This window comes from Micromys minutus (genome assembly GCF_963924665.1).
Source record: "Micromys minutus genome assembly, chromosome: 5".
Taxonomy (NCBI): Eukaryota; Metazoa; Chordata; class Mammalia; order Rodentia; family Muridae; genus Micromys; species Micromys minutus.
The window spans coordinates 10,314,881-10,337,792 of record NC_137974.1 but is presented as its reverse complement, the minus strand read 5'-3'; positions in this window follow the sequence as shown (position 1 = coordinate 10,337,792).

Here is a 22,912-nt window from a genome sequence, read left to right as displayed (position 1 = left end):
TCTGCAAAGAAAAAACGTTAAGTCTTTCTTTCTTTCTTTCTTTCTTTCTTTCTTTCTCTCTTTTGAATTCAGAATTATTTGGAACTTTGGAATGGAACAGTGGTTGAATGTTCTAAGTACTGATGAATGCTACATTTTAACAGGAGTCTGAATGAGGAAAATGCTATGAACAATGTAGAACGTGGAGGCCCAGCTCAAAGGGTTTTATTAGCAACTACACCAGAGGCCATTTGACTAATATTTTTGAAAAGAATCTGGATGCTTTATATTCTTCCTAAGAACTTTTCCAAGGCTGAATTGAAAATTAATATTTTTTTCACCTTTTTTGTGGAAGACATTTTGAGACAGCATTAGACTGAGTCTGTATCATTTATTACTGATAATGCTTACACAAATCATTAATGAGAAATGTAAATGAGACTAAAACCAAAATCAAACATAGAGTGTGAAGAGAAAAGGAACTCTGGGGTCCTCAATGCTGGATTCGGAATGTATGCACAAAGAGATGTAATCATTAAGGGGGTTGACTCAGTGAAGCAGGAACCTTTCACTTTGTACTGGAACAAATAGAAGAGTGCACTCTGGGGGGCTGGGGGAGGAGCACATTTCCAATATCAATCTCTAGGATAAAACCTTAGCCAAAACAAGCTAGAAGAAGAAACAAGCCCATTTGTGTTACAGTCCATCAACAAAGGAAGACTAAGTCAGAACTCTGCAGCTTACTGGGCTACTCCTTTATGGCTTGCTCAGCTTGGGTTTTGGTTGTTGTCATTTTTTCCCTATTAACTGATTTGTATTCATTTTACAGCCTGAGTGCAGTCCCCATTCCTCCTCTCCTCTCAGTTCTACATCACACCCCCACTCCTATTGCTTCTTTCTTTCTCAGACAAGGGAAGCTCCCCCCTTCCACTGAGGTCAGTCAAGACAGCACAACCAGCGAAAAGGGAATTCTTCTTTCACTGACGATTCTTGAGTCTCTGAAATTATAGAGTTCCATGGGTAACTGGTTATCTTTTCTTACTTTTTCTTGTTTCCAACAATTAGATGGAGAGTAAATAAAACATCACCTCGAATAGAGTAATAACATGCTTGGTATAAGTCTATGAATAATGCTTCTCTAAACACAGTGTTGGGAAAGCAAGTAATGAGAAATAAATGAATTAATTAATTTATGGGTAAATAAAACAGAAACTATGATTTAGTATGTTATGGCTTAACATGCCCAAGAAGTTATTTATTAAATTTCCAGACTTTGTTTCTGTACGTACAACAAATTGGTGTGTTTGCTTGGTATGTTATGTCTAATACCTCATGAGTTACCTATGATCAATTATATTAAAATAAAATAATGCTTTTCTTGTTAAAGAGAGGTGGTCCAAAGAATTTATTGTCACAGGTATCTTCACAGGTGTGAAAGATGTTCAGTTGGGTTTAGAATGCCTTGTAGCATGTGGTTTGAGGTTCTTTGCTGAATTTCATGACTTTACTATCCCTGGAGAATTAATTATGTTTTTATACCAGGCATGATCTATTTTCTGTTGAGAAGGTCTCAAATACAATTAGAGAACTGTGGGTCACTGCCAAGGTATGTGTAAGTTCACTGAGCCTTTTGGATTATAATGACATGCTGATCGTTGGTATAATTCATAAGAATCATAGCTGGGTAGAAATGTTGGTTGTTCCCCTCATTTGGAAACTTCCATTGTGCCTTCTATAAAAGGTGCTCCTCAAATAGGAGGTATTCATCTCATTTCCAACTCAGAGGCCTATGGGCCCTGTGTCTTCAACAATAGGCATTTCTCTTTCTTGTCCCATGTATAACCAAGAACAGAAGCAATAGCTGATAGTGTGTTGAGAGTCTCTTGGACAACCCAAAACAATAATGCAAAACAGAGCTTCTCATGCCTAGTGTTGGAGTATTTATGAAATGGTCTTTGGCTCACGGAGGAACATTGTCAGCCCAGGGGTCACTGGCATTCATAATAGTACCTACATTTTTCTAATGATCTTAGTACAGCATATGGATGAGCTGTTCATAGTAAGAGTAATTTCATAGGTATTTAATCTAGTTTTAAAGACAAGTTAGCTAAGTCACCCCCGTAAATAGTGTTTTTACTTCTCAGAAATGCTAACAAAATACCATTTTTCCCATCCACATTTGTGGAGATCCGATAATAAGAAAAATTTCAAAAATTCTAAACAATTTTATTATTAATCATTCATAACTACATCATTACAAATACAGATATTGTGAGCATATAAGAATTGTAAAGATATCCTCATAAAATTACAATGTAAAAGATAGTCATTTGTATATTAAGTATTTATTTATTTCTTTTTCATCACTGAATCCAGACTGAAGGAAAGATCAGTTGAGTATTTCACTGCTGAGCTTTCTCTTTGATCCAACTTACTCACTAATCTTGATTCCCAATGATCATCAAAACACGAGTGTTTGAAACATTTAGATATGTGCTCCCTGGGTTAATATTTTTATTGATTCATTCATTGTCTTATATATTTTAAACTGTCTTGTTTCTGATATGTATGGTTAATTGTAAATACCTATTTTTTTTTCTGTTTTGTTTTATTTAGTTGTTTTCTTAGGTGTGACAACAGAAACAAAATCATAAGGAGCAAAGCCACACTTTCAAAATATCACATGACATTTTACACAAACATCTGTCAAATATAAGGTTAGAATTCTCACTTCTGGTGGAAAATACATGCCAATTAGCAGCAATGTTCTGTTGCCAATTGCATGATTTTGGCAGGAGAAATTAACATGGCTTTTCATTATGGGCAGAGGATTTCTATGTGTTCTGCAGCAAGTTTCTCTTATGGTATTAAAGGTAATTTTAGTACATTATTTTGATAATTACTTAATATATATACAGCTAACATTCACATTTGTCTGACTGCATAATGGATACACGATCAAAATTAGTCTAGTTAAGAAACATTCTACTTATTGAAAAACATGAATGAATACCTTTTTAAAAAGAGTTTGTAGAGAAATTTTTTACAAGTCATATTTAATTAAAAACCTGAATTTAACATAGTTTTTGGATCTTGCGATGTTGTTATACATCACAAAATTAATTAATTGTTTAATTTCTATTTAGGATGCAGAATAAATGTTAATAATTTATATTAGCCTTCCAATTTGAATATATTGATATAAATGATTAATATTGTATTTTCAAAATGTGTTCCATTCATAACTTGCACTTTATTTTTGACAGTTTGCCAATTTATGGCCCTTGTTGGAACTCCCTATGCAGAGCAGATTGCTCTGGAACACAAAATGATCTGCCTGTCTTTCACTCCTGAAAGCCAGGATCAAAGGTGATTGCACCACACCCGACACTAAGCATTGCCTCTTATTAAAAGGAGTAGCCAACAAAACCACATCAAATGATGTTACTATTTCTTCATAGTGAGACACCCATCTTGTCATTTTGTACCAGAACATTGTTCTTTGAGTGAATAGGAAGGAAGCTCCCAGGGACTAGACCACCATCCAAGAAGCACACATAGATGGATGGACCCATGGTTCCAGTTGCACATGTAGCAGAGGATGACCTAGTTGGATATCAATGGTCCTGCTAAGTCTCGCTGCCCCAGTGTAGGGGAATGTCCAGGAAGGAAGGCAGGAGGGTTTGAGTGGGTGGGTGGGGGACACCCTCATAGAAGCAGGGGGAAGGGAAAGGGGCTAGGTTGTTTCTAGAGGAGAAACTGGGAAAGGGGATAGCATTTAAAATATAAATAACATATCCAATGAAAATGTAAATAAAAATATAATAATAAATATATTGTTACATGTAACTGGCTCTTTTACTTGTATATATTATAAATACATATATATTAATGGTAATGCCTTACATTTAAATATTTAAATTTAAAAACTTAAAACATCGTTATCTGTTTGAAGGAGTATTCTCATGAAATTAAATGGAAGAAATTAAATGGTTGTGTCAAAAATGAATATTTATTACTAAATAGGTGTTCAACTAAAAGGGAAATAATATTCTACAAAATAGCATTTCTACCAAAAAATAAACATGGAAATATTTAAGAATTGAAAAGACAACTGTAGATGAAAATTGAGTGTAATAACGAAGAATTAGACATTTTAAAATGCTACTCTCTTGGGGTTTCTATTGTTGTGACCAAAATACCATGACCCAAAATCAAATTGGGAGGAAATAATTTACTTAGCTCATACTTGGTCAGCACATTCTGTCATTGAAGGAAGTCAGGACAGGAATTCAAGCAGGGCATGAATCTGGAGGCAGGAACTGAAGCAGAGGCCATGGAGGATGCAGCTTATTGGCTTGCTCTGTTTGGCTTTCTCAGCCTGATTTCTTTGTTGGCATTGTTGAACAACTTTTTTATTGTCCTTTTCTTCTGTAATATTTTCTGTTGTTCAAACCACTGAATAAGTTAGCTGAAAACATAAGAATAGCATTTTACTAAATCTCCACATTTTACCACAACCAAATTTTAAAAAAGACACTATTTTGATGTCACTGAATTTTATATTCGTCTTCCATAGGTATGCTTCTCACTATGAACAGCCTGCTTTCTTATAGAACTCAGGACCACCAGTCCAGGGATAGCACCACACACAGTAGGCTGTGCCCACCCACAATGATCATTAATTGAGAAAATGCTTTGCACCTGAATCTCATGGAGAGACGTTCTCAAATGAAGTTTCTTCCTCTCTGATGACTCTAGCTTGTGTTAAGTTGACTCAAAGCCAGATAGTTCAGCTACAAAGAACAGTTCTAGTTTGGTGTGAAGTGCCTGTATTCCACAATCTGATATGTGTGAAAACTTGAATCCAGTTGGCGGAATTGTTTAGAAGCTATGGAAAGAAAAAGAAGCTCAGACCTCACTGAAGGGGAATCAGTGAAAGGGTCTTCTTGAAGGTATAATGGCCTCAAAGTTTCCAATAGCTTCCCTCTGGAATGTAGTAAATGCTATCCCTTCTTATTGCCATATTCTGGGTCAGCTTCAGCCATCATGTCTTTGTTGACTTGATAGATTGCAACAACTCAATTGGTAAATGCCCACTAAACTTCTACTACAATATTTTTGATGTTGCTTTGTTAGGGATTAATGACAAAAGTTTATATATATTCAATATGAGAGCATAGCTAGATAAAATAACAAAATGTAAATGCATTTGAAGGTTAAACAAAAATTGGAACCATTTCCTGATATGCTCTTTAACATGTTTTATTGTTTCAACTATCCTCATGAAGTTCATTCCATTGGTTACTGAAAAGTTAGATCCACAAATTTATGCACAGTGCTTTATATAACTAAGCCATTCATATAAATGGATCGATGCTGTTTAAGATGTGCTGTGTCTTCTAATCCACCATGTTTCTTATTGTAAAAGAAAGACTGAAGAAAATATTACTTTTGTATTCATCAGTTTTATCTTAGAATTAAAACCAATCTATGGGATATTAAGTTCTAATAAAGAAAAGCATTTGCTGTGAAAACATGTAGGTTGCATTTCATATGGTTTTAGGGTAATCACAGTATTTACCCATTCTATTGTACAGACATTCTGTTATAAATATGGTGCATAAGTTTTTCATGTAAATCATGATCCAATGAATGACGTATTTGGAACATTGAGGAAAATGGTGTACATCATACAGTAATACTTGTAGGAAGCAGCAGGTGCTGAATATGTGTTGCCACTTTTCTTGTCTAGTATTTTCTTAAACAAGTGATTTATTCTTCCTGTTGAACATACCATATGTCAGATTAATCAGATTAACACAGGTTATAGTTGAACAGAGACTGAGATAAGGCTGAAATCTGTGAGTTATGGACAAAAGTACTTCTAAGGTATGCTGCAGTGAATTAACAAAACCTATTACCTCCCCTCTTAGTAGCATGAACATTTGATTGTCATGTTATTGCACCACATCTGGTTTAGATCCTTCCCACTGAAACAGAGAGCATCACATGACCACATAAACTTTAAGAAATACTGCAACACGTTTCTTTTTATGTCTACTCAGGAGTAAGCCTTTGTTTCAGACCCTAAGAGAGTAAGACATTATTGGTAACTAAGCTTATATAATTCCTGCAATTAAATGTTAAACTCTCATAATATACCATAAGTATTCAAGAATGACCTCCATAGGCTGAAGACTCTATACACATTTCACCAGGTTGTCTTTGTGGAGATCTTTTTATCCTGGAAACCACTCTGTAGACCAGGCTGGCCTCGAACTCAGAGACCCTCCTGCTTCTGCCTCCCAAACAGTGGGAATGAAGGCATGGGCCTCTACTTCCTGGTGAACATCTAAATTTTAAAAAGTTGTGTTTTGAAGTTATTGTTATTATTATTATTACTATTATTTTCAAAAAAAAGATTTCTCTGTACAGCTCTGGCCATCATGGGACTTGCTCTGTAGACCACACTGGCCTCAGGAACACAGAGAACTGCTTGTCTCTGCTTCCTGAGTGCTAGAATTAAAGGCTTATGTCACTATACCCATTTATTAATTCTAATTATAAGCGCAAGATGTATCACATGAATTGACTTGACAATGAATCTTGATTGATTTTTTATTGATTTTATAAGTGTAAAATATCCTTTAAATTCAACTGTAAGAAATACAGTAAAACAGTATTCCTACTAATAGATTTAATTTTTAGTGAGTTTTATTTTATCATTATTTTATATGTCAGATGTTTTTAAATTTAATGGCAAATGAATAAAGAACTAATGAAAATATGACTTAGGATGATTTTCCAGCATCTAAGCACCTCAGAGCCATTTCATGTAATATTCAGGTGTCATTTTAGGGAGACAATAGACAACGTCCTCAATATTATTTCTTTTTTTTCAGACAAGAGTTTGCAATCAGTAGAATGTATGATGAGGTGTAATCAAAGATTAGAACTTTTTAATTAAATAGGGCCTTTTGTGACTAGTCATTTGACATTAATTACTGTTTTAGTTGGATTCATTTTGATTTGTAAAAGGCCCTGTGCACCACAAAAAATTATATTGCAGCATAGAAATTGTTGATAATTAAAACAAAAGCTTTACTGCATCAGCCCATCACACATCTTAAAAGGGAACATCATTTTAAATGTTAATGGCTGCCTTAGATAAACAGACTAGAGGGTTTGAAGGAAAAATAACAGATGGCATGTCAAGCTAGTTGCTTTGGATGGACAGTTTGAAGGTTGTTAATTGTGATGATTTATAAGGTGTTTTTCTATGTGCAGTCACACTTTTAGGGGCTCACTAATGGTGAGAGGTATACGTGCAGTTCTAAAAGCTCCACACCAAGTGGGAATCATAAACCTAACTCACACCACAGCTGTAGCTAAAGACCATCCATCAAACTCAGTGCTGAAAAGAGACTGACCTAAGAGTTTAAACAATAATTTCACTAGTGGATTCATCGAGAATAAAATGGAAGGTAAAAACGCTTTGTAAGAACTATGGATTAAGATAATATACCTGTAGTGAAAACTGCCACTCACTTCTGTGAGTAGAAGGATTTATATAGGTGTTGAAAGGATTCAGACTGTTTTGATACCAGTGAACTAATCCTTCTTAAAAATAAAAACATAACCTGAGAAAAAAATAATGTGATATACCAATAAAGTTTATTTTATAATAATATCCTGAATTTATATAAAATGTGCTTTGATCCTGTAGTTACTAGATCTACACACATGCAGATATGGAGATTCTCTTTAGTTGTGATAAAAGATTCACATATATTCAAGTCCTAGCTGCCTTACAATAGAAGACACTTATTTTTAGTACAATTTACCTTAGGTTAGGGTTATGGTCTGTGAACAGAATAAAACTAATTGGCCTGAAAATGGATGTCACCATGCCTGTGACTTCATTCCAGTGTGCACTATGCAGGTGAGATAAATGAATGAACATAGAAATAATAGAAATAAACTTTAAAAGCACTTGATTGTATGAACAAAGAATATTAAGCTCTGAAAATGGGACCTCATGTGACCAGTTTGCTCATCAATGCATCACCTGGAAAACCCACTTAGCTTAAATGTGCTGCTGACCATAATCTACAAAAATGTCTTCATAATTTTTTAAGATGGTAAGGAATTAATAATATAATTAGAATAATTAATAAAATTATTATATGGTTGATATTAATACTAATCTCCTCCTTCCCTTTAATGTCTTTAAATACTTCCATTTAATCCTCCCACTTTCCTTCTCACTGCTTATTATTAATTCAAGGGTATAAACACAAACATACATACACATTCAATTATAAATGTAGCTCATTCCAATCCATATGTAAGTTGTATATACACTTTAGGGGTGCTCATTTGGTGCTAGACAACCAATGATATGTTTGTCCCTGAGAAAGGACATGTCTCCTACTCTTGCCTTTCATCTACTGTCTAAAATGTTTTATGTAGGGCTGGAGCCTGAAGGATATTTTCTGAATGGTTTGGCATGTTTGTTGGTGCCCTTCCTGTTCAGTTCACATTTGGGTGGTTTTGTTGGCAAAACATTATGAGTACAGCTTCTGATGTTTCTTGGAAGCACAATCTTACAGCAATTGGCTAACTGGCTCTTAGAAGTTTTCACCCCATCTATTGAAATGTTTCCTGAGACCTAGGTGTCAGAGTATTTGTAAGGTACATTAATTAAGAATAGGCTCCATAAATCTGCATTTTGCTTGGTTGTGGTTTTTTTTTGTTTGGTTGGTTTGGTGTGTGTGTGTGTGTTTCATATATTTCGATGAGCAATTTTCTTGATGATAGATGAATACTATCTTTATCAGTGGTTAACAACTCTGATTGGACTTAAGATTCAATCAAGAAAGAAGAAGAAGACAATTTGGTAATGGAAACCTAAACCAATTATTCATTTCAGTGAAGTTATATTTTAAAATTGGAAGAGAATCTATAACATCCAATTTATTAAACCATAAACCCATCCATAAGCATTTTATTTTTATTCAAAATGTCTTAAAATTTTTATTTTATTTTTATCTTTTACAAAAATGTACAAGAGAAAATAATTTGCAGATAACAGTAAAGACTTAACATACATTGGTGACTGAGGCTGTTTTAATTCTTTTTAACACAAAATTTTAAAGGTAGGATTTTTGTGTCCCTAGACATTTTTGCATTTATCACTTTAATAGAAAATATATCAAACTTGTCTTTTATGGTATTTTCATATGCAATTAAGTCTTTTCTATGAAAACATCTAAGGGAGGACATTGGTTGTTCATTGTAGTGAATAGATAGAGATGGTTTTTGTACTCGTAAGTATGGACAAGGGTTTTGATTCATTTCCTCAGTATTCATCGATGAATTCAATCAGCGTGTATATAGATCCACCTTTACCACAGTACTTCATAGCCAAGCTGTTTGAGTCTATTTGATTTTTATCTGGTATTAGGATCTATGATGTAACCCCTTTCTCTCTGCCTTTCACTAATGTACAACACAAGTGCCTAGAAAATCTAGTCTATAATTCTTGCATTACAAAAGAATTGCATACCCATATTAGATATCACACAGATCTCCACGTGAAAAGAATTTTCTATTCTTTATCTCCCTTTTCAATTTGTCTCATTTTTCTCTTTATGTTCCCCATGCTTTACTTGGCACAATGTATAAAAGTTCCCTGTTATTTCAAACATTGTTTTGCATTTAATTTTTCTTAAGATCACAGATTCTTGCTCCCATCAATAACTACTCTTAGGAATTTTATATCCTTATTCTAAGCTAGTAAAACAGTTTGTGGATATCCCCAGGGGCATCTTTGCTTGTTAATTTGTTATGATATTGTTATTTTCTTTTTTAATCTAGAAATTGAGTAGTCATAGAATTGGGTGTTAATTTGAGAAAGGGTCTATACTTGATGGGTTAATTTTGTTTGTCAACTTGACCAGATCAGAAATTTACTAAACTAAAAATTGTTACATTGAATTTTTCTGATCATATTGCTTGAAGTAGGGTGACATACCTTAAGTATAGACAATTGCTTCAAGTGTAATACCAGATAAAGGAGAAGACTTTTTTTTTTTTTTTTTTTTTTTTGCTTGTTGCTTGTTTACCTTCACTCTCCCTGAGAAGTTCATGTGACCTGCTACTGATCATGCTGTATACCTTAATAATATTAGGCCCCAGCTTAAGGTTCCCATTGGATTCAAAGGCCAGTGCCTCTCCTTCCTGTCTTCAGTTCTAATTGTGCTTGTTGAGACATTAAGCCTTTTATTTTAGTTTATTTTATTTTTTTACATATGACCAAAATTATTATAGGTTTACTAATTCAATTTTTGTTTTGTTTTGTTTTGTTTTTTTCTTGAACTTCACACAGTCTGTGAGTTGTTTCTGGGGCAGTGCGAGCCTCTGGGGTTAGCATCCCACTATCAGTGACTGCATATCATGTCTGTTCTTTTGTGACTGGGTTATCTCACTCAGGATGATATTCTCTAGATGCAGACATTTTTTTAAGAATTTGGTTAAGTCATTGTTTCTGGTGGCTGAGTAGTATTCCATTGTGTAAATGTACCATAATTTTTGTATCCATTCGTCTACTGAAGGACATCTGGGTTCTTTCCAGCTTCTGGCTATTATAAATAGAGCTGCTATGAACATTGTGGTGCATGTATCTTTGTTGTATATTAAAGTGTCTCTGGGGTATATGCCCAGAAGTGGAATAGCTGGGTCTTCAGGTAGTACTATGTCCAATTTTCTGAGGAATCACCAGACTGATTTCCAGAGTGGTTGTATCAGTTTACAACCCCACCAACAGTGGAGAAGTGTTCCTCTTTCTCCGCAGCCTTGCCAGCATCTGCTGTCATCTGAGTTTTGGATCTTGGCCAATCTGACTGGTGTGAGGCGGAATCTCAGGGTTGTTTTGATTTGCATTTCCCTGATGGCTAAGGATGTCGAGACACCAAGCCTTTTAGACTGAGAAACTATTGGGTTCTTGAACTCTTTGCTATGAGTTAGCCATTGTTAGAGCAGCCATCTTGTAATTTTGTAAGGCAATCTAATATTCTGCATTTTAATAAATATCTAGTCTATTGTTTTTTTTGTTCCTAGAGAGTCAATACTAATGCAGGTTGTAGCAGACAATAAAGAAAAAAATTAAACTCTCTGTAATGTCTGTGCAGTATACATAGACTCTGAATGGTGATTTGTAGATAACCTATAATTTAGGATTTAATCTTTGGATGAGAAACTTTCTAAGTAAAGTGAATGATTTTTGAGAGTTCTTTGAGAACAACATAGACCCGACATAGGAAAAAATCAGAAACTATGGAAAATAATTGATTTCTTGCTGAATTCTCAGCTTGGAAGAGGGTCCTGAGAAGGGGTCTTTAGGAGCACCCTAGTGATGTGAGCTAACAGCTCTGTGTTTTGCTTTGCTCAAGACAGTTCTCTCTTGCAAACCAAAGCCCAGTTTTTTATTTTGCATAATCTACTTTCTTAGGAATTGCATATCAATTCAATCATTTAACCCAGGTCCTCTTTTGATTATCTCCTGAATCAGCAATTTATGTCTTTGACCCGTTGATTCTAAAGACAGAGCCAGGTGGCTAAAGCTGCTGAGTTCTGCTATTTGCTAGAGCTGCAACATGGCCTCATTGTTCCCTTATATCATCACCAGCTTACTGTTTTCCAATTCTTTCACTGCCTAAATTTTCCTAAGCCCTTGGAACTTGCTCTGTAGACATAGACAGAACTTGAACTCAGAGATTTGCATGGTTCAGTCTTCTGAATGATGAAAAAATGGAATGTACCCCTAAGCTTGGACCTAAGCTTTCTTCTCCTAGAACTTGCTCTGTTCTAGGCTGACCTTTAACTCAAGGAGCTGAGTTTTGTCTTTCAATGTTACAGGTACATACCACCAGGACTGGGCTCAATATTTTTACAGCCACAATTCCTCAAGATTAGGATCAAAAGTCTGTTTCTTCCAGTCTCAAGGTCTGGATCACATGTGCACCCTCCATTTATGGATTGTAGTTCATTCCAGATTAAAAATCCAAACTATTCCTTGTTCAACTGCAAACCCAAACTGTAATTTAACTTAGTAGGATCTTGCCCTGAGATTATCACCTCCTAAATATCTCTCTCTCTCTCTCTCTCTCTCTCTCTCTCTCTCTCTCTCTCTCTTAAAATAATTTTTATTGGATGTTCTATATATTTACTATATTTACATTTTAAAAGTTATTTCTTTTTGCCCGATCTCCCATCCACCCTCCCCATCACTCCTGCTTCCATGATGATGCTCCCATACCCAACCCCCCAACTCCTTGAGTTGGCACTCCCCTACAATGGGAAAATGAGCCTTCACTGGACCAAAGGCATCTCCTTCAATTGATGCCAGACAATGATATCCTCTGTTAGATATGCATCTGGAGCCATGGATCTCTGCAGGTGTATTCATTGATTGGTGTTTCAGTCCCTGGAAGACATTTGGTTGGTTGATAATGTGTTCTTCCCATGGGGTAAGGAACCCTTTCAGTTCCTTCATTCATTTCTCTAGCTCATTCATTGGGGTCCCTGTGCTCAGTTCACAGGTTAGCTGCAAGCATGAACTTATGTATCAGTATGACTCTGGCAGAGCCTCTGAGGAAGCATCAATATTAGGCTCCAGCCATTATGTACTTCTTGGTATCAGCAATAGTGCATGGGTTTTGTGGCTGCATTTGGGATGAATCCTCAGGTGAGGCCGTCTCTGGATGGTCTTTTCTTCCATCTCTGCTCCTCTATTTGTCTCTGTAGTTCTTCCTGTGAGTATTTTGTTCTCCCTTCTAAGAATTATTGATACATCCATAATTTGATCTTCCTTCTTTTTGAGCATCATAAGGTCTGCGATTTTTTTTTGAGTAATTTGAACTTTTGGGCTAGTATCCACTTGTCAACGAGTGTATACCACATGTATTCTTTTTTGTCTAGGTTATCTCTCTCAGGATAATATTTTTGAGTTCCATAAATTTGCCTAAGAATTTCACGAAGGCATTGTTTCTAATACCTGAGTAGTACTTAATTTTGAAAATGTACTATATTTTCTATATCCATTCCTCTGTTGTATGACATCTGGCTTCTCTCCAGCTTCGGCCTATTATAAATAAGGCTCCTCTGAACATAGTGGAGCATGTGCACTTGTTCTATGTTGGAGCATCTTTGGGGTAGATTCCCAGGAGTGATATAGCTGGTCCCTCAGTTAGAACTATGTCCAATTTCCAGAGCAGTTGCACCAGCTTGTAATCCAACCACAAAAGGAGGAGTGTTTCTCTTTAACCACATCCTGACCAGCATTTGTTGTCACCTGTGTTTTTGACCTTAGCCATTCTGACAGGTGTGAGGTGGAATCTCAGAGTTGTTTTGATTTGCATTTCTGTGATGACTTAGGATGTTGAACATTTTTTAGGTGCTTCTCAGCCATTCAACATTCCTCAGTTGGAACTTCTTTGTTTAGCTCTGTACCTTGTTTTTAATAGGATTATTTTATTCTGTGGAGTCTAACTTTTTGAGTTCTTTGTATATATTGGATATTAGACCTCTATCTGATGTAGGATTGCTAAAGATCTTTCCCCCAATCTGTTGGTTTTCCTTTTGTCTTATCAACAACATTTTTTTGCCTTACAGAAGCTTTGCAATTTTATGAGGTCCCATTTGTTGAGTCTTGATCTTAGAGCATAAACCATTGGTGTTCTGTTCAAAAATATTTCTCATGTGCCTATGGATTCTAAACTCTTCCTCACTTTCTCTTCTATGAGTTTCAGTGTATCTGGTTTTATGTGAAGGTCTTTGATCCAATTGGGCTTCAGCTTTGTACAAGGAGATAAGAATAGACTGATTTGCATTCTTCTGCATGCTGACTGCCAGTTGAACCAGCACCATTTAATAAAAATGCTGTCCTTTTTCCATTGAATGTTTTTAGTCCTTTATCAAAGATCAAGTGACTATAGGTGTGTGGGTTCATTTCTGGGTCTTCAAATCTATTCCATTGAGATACCTGCCTATCTCTGTGCCAATACCAAGCAGTTTTTATCAGAATTGATTTGTAGTACAGCTTGAGGTCAGAAACAGTGATTCTCCCAGAAGTTCTTTTATTTTGGAGGAAAGTTTTGGCTATCGTGTGTGGTTTTATTTTATTTTTTTGTTGTTTTTTTGTTTTTTGTTTTTGTTATTACAAATAAATTTGCAAATTGCTTTTTCTATGTTGAGGAAGAATTGTTTTGGTTTATTAGCTTTTTACTTTATGCATTTTCTTTGACTATTGTGTGAATGTTTTCTATGGTATCTTCTGCACCTGATATTGTCTCTTCTATCTCTTGTATTCTGTTAGTGATGTTTGTGTCTCCAACTCCTCATCTCTTTTATAGATTTTCTTTCTCCAGGGTTCTGTCTTTTTGTAATTTCTTTATAATTTGTTTCCATTTTTGGATCCTGGATGGTTTTGTTCAATTTCTTCACTTGTTTGGCTGTGTTTTCCCGTAGCTCTTTAAGGGCTTTTTGTGTTTCCTTTTTTATGGCATTAAGACTTATTTAACTGTGTTGTTTTGTATTTCTTTAAGAAAGTTATTCAAGTCATTCTTAAAGTCCTCTATTATCATCATCATAATTATAAATCCAAACCTTGCATTTCCGGTGTGTTGGGATATCTACTGCTTGCTGTGGTAAGAGAACTGGATTCTTATGTTGCCAGGCTTTCTTGGTTTCCCTTGCTTAGGTTCTTCCACTTTCCTCTTGCCATTTTGCTATCTGTGATGTTAATTGGTCTTGTTATCTTTGTCTGGAGCCTGTTCAACCTGTGGGCCTACTAGCCTGTGGCTTTAGGGGTGAGAATGTTCCTGGGAGATCAGCTTTCTTCAGGCAGATTTTGTCTCCTGATGGCAGTAGGATAGCCATAGCTCTAGGCACAGATGGAGACCAGAAGCCCTAAATCTCTTGACAAAGATCACTCATTAGTGCAGATGCCTCTGTTATTTCTGGTCAATGAAGCCTGTCATACAGTTCATTTTGTATCCTTATATGTTACATAGTTGAGAAATTCAGTAAACAACAGTTCTTATATTCATTAATTCATTCTTGATCTCATGTTTTCAGAATTCTTTTCCACAGCCTTCATAGCTGTCCTGAATGTCACAATGTTACCATTTTTTGGAGGAAGACCAGACACATTCTTGCATCTTGGGATTATGCTTTTTCTGATTATCATGAAATCTTTTAGCTTGGCAGAAAGAACATTCTTAAATGAAAAACATAAAGCAAGACATATATATTATTATACAAACAATCCTTAGGCCTACAGCAACAGTCAGCAATATAGAAAACCCATACACTGCTGGCTATGCTCTAGGGGCAGAAATAACTGTGTTACACTGTGAGTTCCTTCTGTGGCCAGGCCATATCTGACAATTTCAGTGGAAAACTTCAGACACGTATATTCTGTCCCTTTTCACAGTGAAATTAGGGGGCTATGATAGCCTTGTAATTTATTCTAATTTGTAAACTTTTCAATGAAGAACAATAAAAGAGAACAATAAATACAATTTTATTTTTTTAATCTTATTTTATATTCTTGAGATTGAAATTATATTTTGGAAGAGTCAGAAAGCACAGACTGAAGACTAATACAGGAAATACAGTATAGTAATCATGAAGGAATTATAATTACTATTCACAGGTTACACTATGTTTAAAAAAGTAAAAGTACATAACTGCTTTATTCAATATCTTTATAAACTCAGAAATATATCACATTAAGGGCAATTAAACATCAAATTAATAATTATCAAAAAATCTTGGTTCCAATACAAATAACCAAGCCATAATTTTTCTTAAAAATAAACTTAGGAACCTTAAAAATTAGAACAGCATTGGTATTCTTTGCCTTGCTTATTTTTCTGTAGAGAGCCTATCAGTTAAAATGATGAATTTTAACCTTTTCCACTTCTCCCAGACAAGATGTAATTCATATTCTTCAGGCTTTTTGGAGCTGGCTCCTCATACTGATGAAAAAAATTATTGTTTTTATAATGTTTACTAAGGTAGAGTTACTGAACCTTCCTCAAGGACATTTACTTTACTTTAATATGCAAAACTCTGTGAACACTTTGGAAAAAAAAGGTGAGAAGAAAAATACATTAAATTATGAAGCTAATTGTATAGTTTAATGAATTTGAATTAAGTCATAATATATTATATTCAATACAATGTATTTGATGAATGGAAAATAAAAAGGTCATCGTGTCTAAGAATAATAGAATCGTGAACTTGAATACTAATGGATCAAACTGTCCTGCATAAAAATGTCTTTTTTGCTCTGTGTCCCAATTTTGTTCTTTCTAAAGAGATTATTCTCAAAACTATTCAATAAACTCTATTTATTCAACTGACTTTTTAGTCTTCTGTGTCTCCAAGAAAGTACAGCATTATGCTATATGTTGAAGTCTTCTATTTTCAGAAATAATTAGTTAAATAATAATGTTCTGAACATTAATTATCTGGAAATACACACATAAGCCTGTAATTATAAACAGCTTCTTGACTTTTTTTTTTAATACAGTGACAGGCATTGAAAGATACTTCTTGGAAAATGTTGACTCTTCTGGAATGGATGAAGTGCAGCTATGTGGTGGCTGTCTATGAACAAAGATGTGTGTACATTTTGTATACAGAAGTTAGTCCACATGACTTATAGTCACTTTTGGTCTAAGAGGTTGAGGGAGAAATATTCCTATTGTGTTTAAAAGGGAAGTACATCTCTATATGCTTATGTGTCTGAATATTTGTTCCCCAGATTTTGGCAATGTTTATAAGTCATGTAGAACCTTTACAGCTTTACTGGAAAATCTCTATGGTGAATTTAAATGTTTAGGATATACCTACTTTATATTTACTAGTGCTTCTTGATTTTGGGCATAGCCTGGCCAGCAGCCTCCCTTCTGTCTGCCATTTGCATCTCATTATTGATTGTCTCTTCTTTATTTTTTGATAAAAATTTATCACTATTTCTTTCAAGTTGTTTCTCTTCAGGTATTTTGTAACAACAATAAAAACAGTAACAGATAAAACCTCTGCACTAGGATTTGAGTGTATGTTATATATTTTAATTGGACCAAATGATACTATTTGTATTTTATAAATCATTCTATTACATTTATTGGACTGTATTATTAGTCATAAAAACTAAACATTGTTTAAAATATAATCATAAGATAAAAGTGATAAATCAAATATGACCTGCTAAAGCAAATTATAAATATCAAAATCAGTTGAGAAATTTTAAATTATTCCAACTTTGATATTAAATATTCACCATTTATGGTCACAAAAATGAAAAGAACCATGATTAAAAATGGGATCAAAGATCTTTTTCTCCTTGCTATTGGCAAAATATGTTCATTAATTTTACAAATGAACATGAAATTTTTAATACAATTTTCTCTCATGGTGTAAACATTAACTTTCATAAAAATATTTAAAATAGCTTATATTATAACCTTGTTAAAATTTTATCTCAATCATTTTGTCACATGTTTCAGAGCTACTGATTCAAGAGGAGGCCAGTTTAAAACTCTAATATTCTTCAGGAAGTCATCAGTGGACTGCGAGCTTGTTTAGCTATACCAAGCTAACTTCTCTTCTTCACATATCATGCTTAAGAATGTCTGTCTTTAATGTGCTAACATGGAAATGCTGGGTATAGGAGATTGCTAAAACTTACTTTTGTTCAAATATTTGTTACCTTGAACTAGTATAGCTCAGGATAAACACCTTGAGGATTCCTGTAAGACCCCACCCTTAATTGTGCCCTGATGCTACTCGTTATATAAATAACAGTAGGAAAGAAGTTGGAGAAATGGCTCAGTAGATGAAGTGCATATTTTTAAAGCATGAGGACTTGAATTCAGATCCACAGAAGCCACCTGACAAGTTAAATATGATGGTTTATATTTGAAACTTCAGCTTTGGGTAGGGGAATAGGAAAGTAGATGCCAGGGGCTCACTAACCAGTCTCCCTTGCTAATCATTTTGTTCCAGTTAAGTAACAGACAATGCCCCCAAAATGAGTGGAAGAGCAAGAGAGGAAAATATGCAGAGGCAATCTCTGCAGTACAGGACACATTAATAACACTCACTCACTCACACACACACACACACACACACACACACACACACACACACACACAATTCTCATAGTAAGATGGCTACCTCTTAATCACCTGTTCTTATCCTCTCTTATGTAATGGTGGTAGTGTTGGGTTGAAGAGAAATAGAAGCTGTGAATAAATTCTCCTTTTCATTAAAACTTTCCAGCAGATAATGTTGAAAGTTTTTATATTGTATGTGCTATTTTACATTCCATTTTATACCTTATTGGATATTTTGAAATTTGTGATTCCAAATGATATCCATATCACATTTTCTCTAGCACGTAAGTTTAGCTTGAACATCAGACATTTATTAATTTACCAATGTAGAACTTGCATTTAGGTGATTGTAATACGTGTAAATTTACGTGTAAATTTACTTTAGAGGGCTGTTGTCATAGCATTTCAGAAGAACTTTGTACACTTAGGCGACTTTTGCTTTTCTAAGAGTGAGAGTAATGTATTTGGCATTTCATTCTGAGACTGAACTAGACAATGGACTTCCATAAACATGCTTTATATTTTCCATCTAAGTTCACATCTTTTCAACACATCACCAAGCCTTGACAAGATCACACCAGTGTTTCGATAAACACATTCTTAAACAATATCTTTTCAGATCTCTTTAAAGCCCAATGAGGTTCTGGCCTCCACTTGTGCCATGAGCTAGAGCAGGGTCACCACCATCATGACTCAAGTCCTGCCAGCATAGAGCCGAGTACTCAGGAGTCTCAGGGGTGCTCTCCCTCCTGAAGTCTCAGGCGAATCCCCACTTTCTCTTCATGAACTATCTGGAAAGAGAGCACCAGGAATGCTCCAGGTACAGGTATCACAGTGTTACCTTCAATCGGACACTTCTGGCTTCTATCTGTGCCCAGAACTAGAGCTAGCCCACCACCATTGAAACTCACAGCCTGTCAGCAGAGAGCTGAACACTCAGGAACAATCTCCATCCTGAACCCATGGAGGGACAAGCTCCAGTCAAAGACAATAAGATCAATTAGCATCACGGATAACAAGATGGCAAGAGGCAAGTGCAAGGACCTAAGCAACAGATACCAAGACAACCTGGCAACATCAGAACCTAGTTCTCCTGTCACAGCAAGTAGTGTATAGCACAACAAACCAGAAAAACATGAGTTGGACTTAAAAATCATACCTCATGTTGATGATGTAGGGCCTTGAGAAGCACATAAATAACTCCTTAAAGAAATACAGGAGAACCAGAATACAGGTAAACAAGTAGAGGCCCTTAAAGAGGAAACACTAAAAGCCCTTAAAGAACTACAGGAAAACACAACTAAACAGGTGAAGGAATTGAACAAAACCATCCAGTATCTAAACATGGAGATAGAAACAATAAAGAAATCATAAAAGAAGACAATTCTGGAGATAGAAATCTAAGAAAGAGATTAAGAGTCAGACACAACCATCACCAACAAGAATACAAGAGATGGAAGACAGAATCTCACGGGCAGAAGATACCTTAGAAAACATTAACACAATACTCAGAGAAAATGCAAAAATCAAAAAGCTCTTAACCCAAAATATTCAGGAAATCCAGGGCACAATGAGAAGACCAACCCTTAGGATAATAGATGTAAAAGACAGCAACATCCCACAATTAAAATACCCAGTAAATATCTTGAACAAAATTATAGAAGAAAACCTCCTTACCTACAGAAAAAGGTGAACAAGAACGTACAAGAAGCCTAGAAAAAATAGATAGTACCAGAAAAGAAATTTCTTTTGACACATAAATACTCAAAAGATCAAATGTTCAAATCATAGAAAGAATACTATAAGCATTAAGAGAAAAAGAACACGTAACATATAAAGTCAGACCGATCAGAATTACACCAGACTTCTCAACAGAGAATATGAAAGCTAGAATATCCTGGACAAATGTCAAAGGGACCCTAAGAAGACACAAATGCCAGCCCAGGTTACTATATCCAGCAAAACTCTCAACTACCATAGATGGAGAAACCAAGATATGCCAGGACAAAAGCAAATTTACACAGTATCTGTCCACACACCCAGCCCTATAAAGGGTAGTAGATGAAAATCTCCAACAAAAGGAGGAAAACTACACCCTAGGAAAAGTAAGAAAATAATCTTCTTGTAACAAACCTAAAAGAAGATGAGGATGCTTGCAGCTAACCATTGGATTGAACACAGGGACCCCAGTGAAGGAGGTAGAGAAAGGACTGGAGGAGCTGAAAGGGTTTGCAACCCTATGGGAAAGAACAACTCCCAGGGATTAAATCATCAACCAATGAGTACACATGGAGAGACCCATGGCTCCAGCTGCATATGTAGCATTGTCTGGCATCAATGGGGAAGAGGCCTTTGGTCCAGTGAAGGTGCATTTTCCTAGTGCAGGGGAATGCCAAGGCACTAAGGTGGAGAGGGTGGTTCGGAGAGGGAGTGCCTTCATGGAATCAAGGGGGAGGGGGATATGAGTGAAGGAAAGGGGATAATATTTGAAATGTAAATACAAAGAGTTTCCAATAATAAAAACAAAAAAAAAAAAAAAACTGTTAAAAACACCTCCATAAATTCTTTAGAGATTCTTTACTATTATAGATGAAATATTATTTCTTAGGCAAGACACATAATATACTTACAAGTTTTTTATTATGCATATTTTACACTACCATTTTTATTAGTGTTCTAAGTAAATTTTCTCTATCCCCAAGCCTACAATGTGGGATACAAAGGTGATAGTTGCATTCTTGTGTGTACTATGAAGAACTATGTGTGTAATATTGTATGAAGAGCATTCAATACAGAGGTAAGGTTTCCTACTGTTTTGAGGATAGCTTTTCCGGTTCTCCTTGTTAGTTAAAATTTTGTGTGCAGCTTACGACTCTCTTGTTATCTCAGGGTCTAATATACAGATGAGAAGATCTATAAAGCCAGTCCAGGTACCAGGAATAGATCTTACTTTGTTGGAATTGAGGTAAAACCAGATTAGTAAAAAAATACTTAAAAATTAGTGTAAGTTATGATCATATAAATTGATAAAGGTAATAATGTCTATTTCCTCATTTATGAATCATTACAAAATGAATGGCATCAAATAAATAAAAATATTAATGATATGTAATATACAGCTTGGCCTTATAAATTTAAACTGATCTTTTAAACTAATACATATGTCACTTATTTGTAAATAAAATATTCTAGAATGTAATTAATATACTAAAAATTATTATCAAATATTAAGGGACTTCAAATTAAATAACTTAAACTATGCCATGATAATCATTAGCATATGATTAATAAATAACAATGATACTGCAGTTTTTCTAAAGTAATAATTCATTATTCATGATTTTTAAGTGTTATTCAAGGCAGACACCCTGTCATCAACAGTGGAGCTAATTCAATGTACATGAAAGAACAGTTTAAATATTAAGTAAGCAAGCAGTCATTCTCTCATCCTAGTTAATAAGACTTCTGTTCCTTTTCTTTCCTATCTTCTGAAAGAATGTGTGCAGTCAGATCGGGATGTTCTAAAAACCAAAGCAAACTTTTCTCTGCATTTCATAAATTTATGTCTAAGTAGGTTACAACTACTGAGCAAAATATTCAGTCTGATTTCAGTTTCAATACATTTAATTCAATTTGAAACTTATACAGTTATTTTAAGTCTAAATTTTTGGTCATGATCAGTTTTTACCATCACCAGTACATATGCTTATGTTTTATAAACTGAAATATTTTTAGATGAACAGAGAAATTTTTCTGTTTTGTCTTTTAATATAAATATTGACATATAGTTTTATCTGCTTTCTGATTTATCATAATAAATTTATGTTAGCTCTTTAATCCTTCATAGTAAAATACTACAAGCAAATACAATGAAATATGAACTTAATTCACAATTCGATAAAATTCTTGATTTTTTAAGGAAAAATTATACTCTAAGAATAGTTTAAGGTAATCTTAACTTAAACTTAAAAGAATAATTTTAGAGACTTGCAATTGCTGGATCGCATGCATAGTACAGAAGAGGAAGAATTTACCAGATAAACTTTACCATGTATTCTGTCTATGTATGAATACTCTGTTTTAAGTACATTTATTGATAGCATTGTATACCTATCTGAAACTAGTTATTCTCAAATAATGAGGACATCTTTAATAAAGAAAATGTGTCATAGTACATGCTGAAAATGTTGTTCAGAGAATTCTTTATTAAAGAAAAGTAGCCTGGATTTGGACTTAGGAGGATGAGCAAACAAACAAGATGTCTGAGAATACTACCAAAAAGTTCTTTCCAAGCTCCCACATATAATTTCTAAGCTCACACTAATAACTAAATACAGCATGACATGCCTAGCTAAGTCATTAAAGAACCTTAATTAAAACATTTGAGGTAGCCTGTCCCTCCTCTCACCCATTTGGAAAAAATGCACTTAGATTTTAAAGTATGAGCAACTTCTCACATTGAAAGATAAAACATAGGAAGTACTAAAAGATAGTTTAGGAACCAGGAAAAGGGCTAATAACTTCTGTAGATAAGACAAAAGTTAAAATTTGAGGACTTTTTTTCTTTCTTTCTTTCATGCGTAATGACCTTAATTCTTTTCTTTAATCATTTATTTATATTTACTTTCTGTCTCCATTACATCCCATCCCTCCTTGCTACCCAGTTCCACCCTTACACATCTTTTCCCCCATCATCCCCTTCCATTCTCCTCAGAGAAGGGGAAGCCCCATGGGATACCACC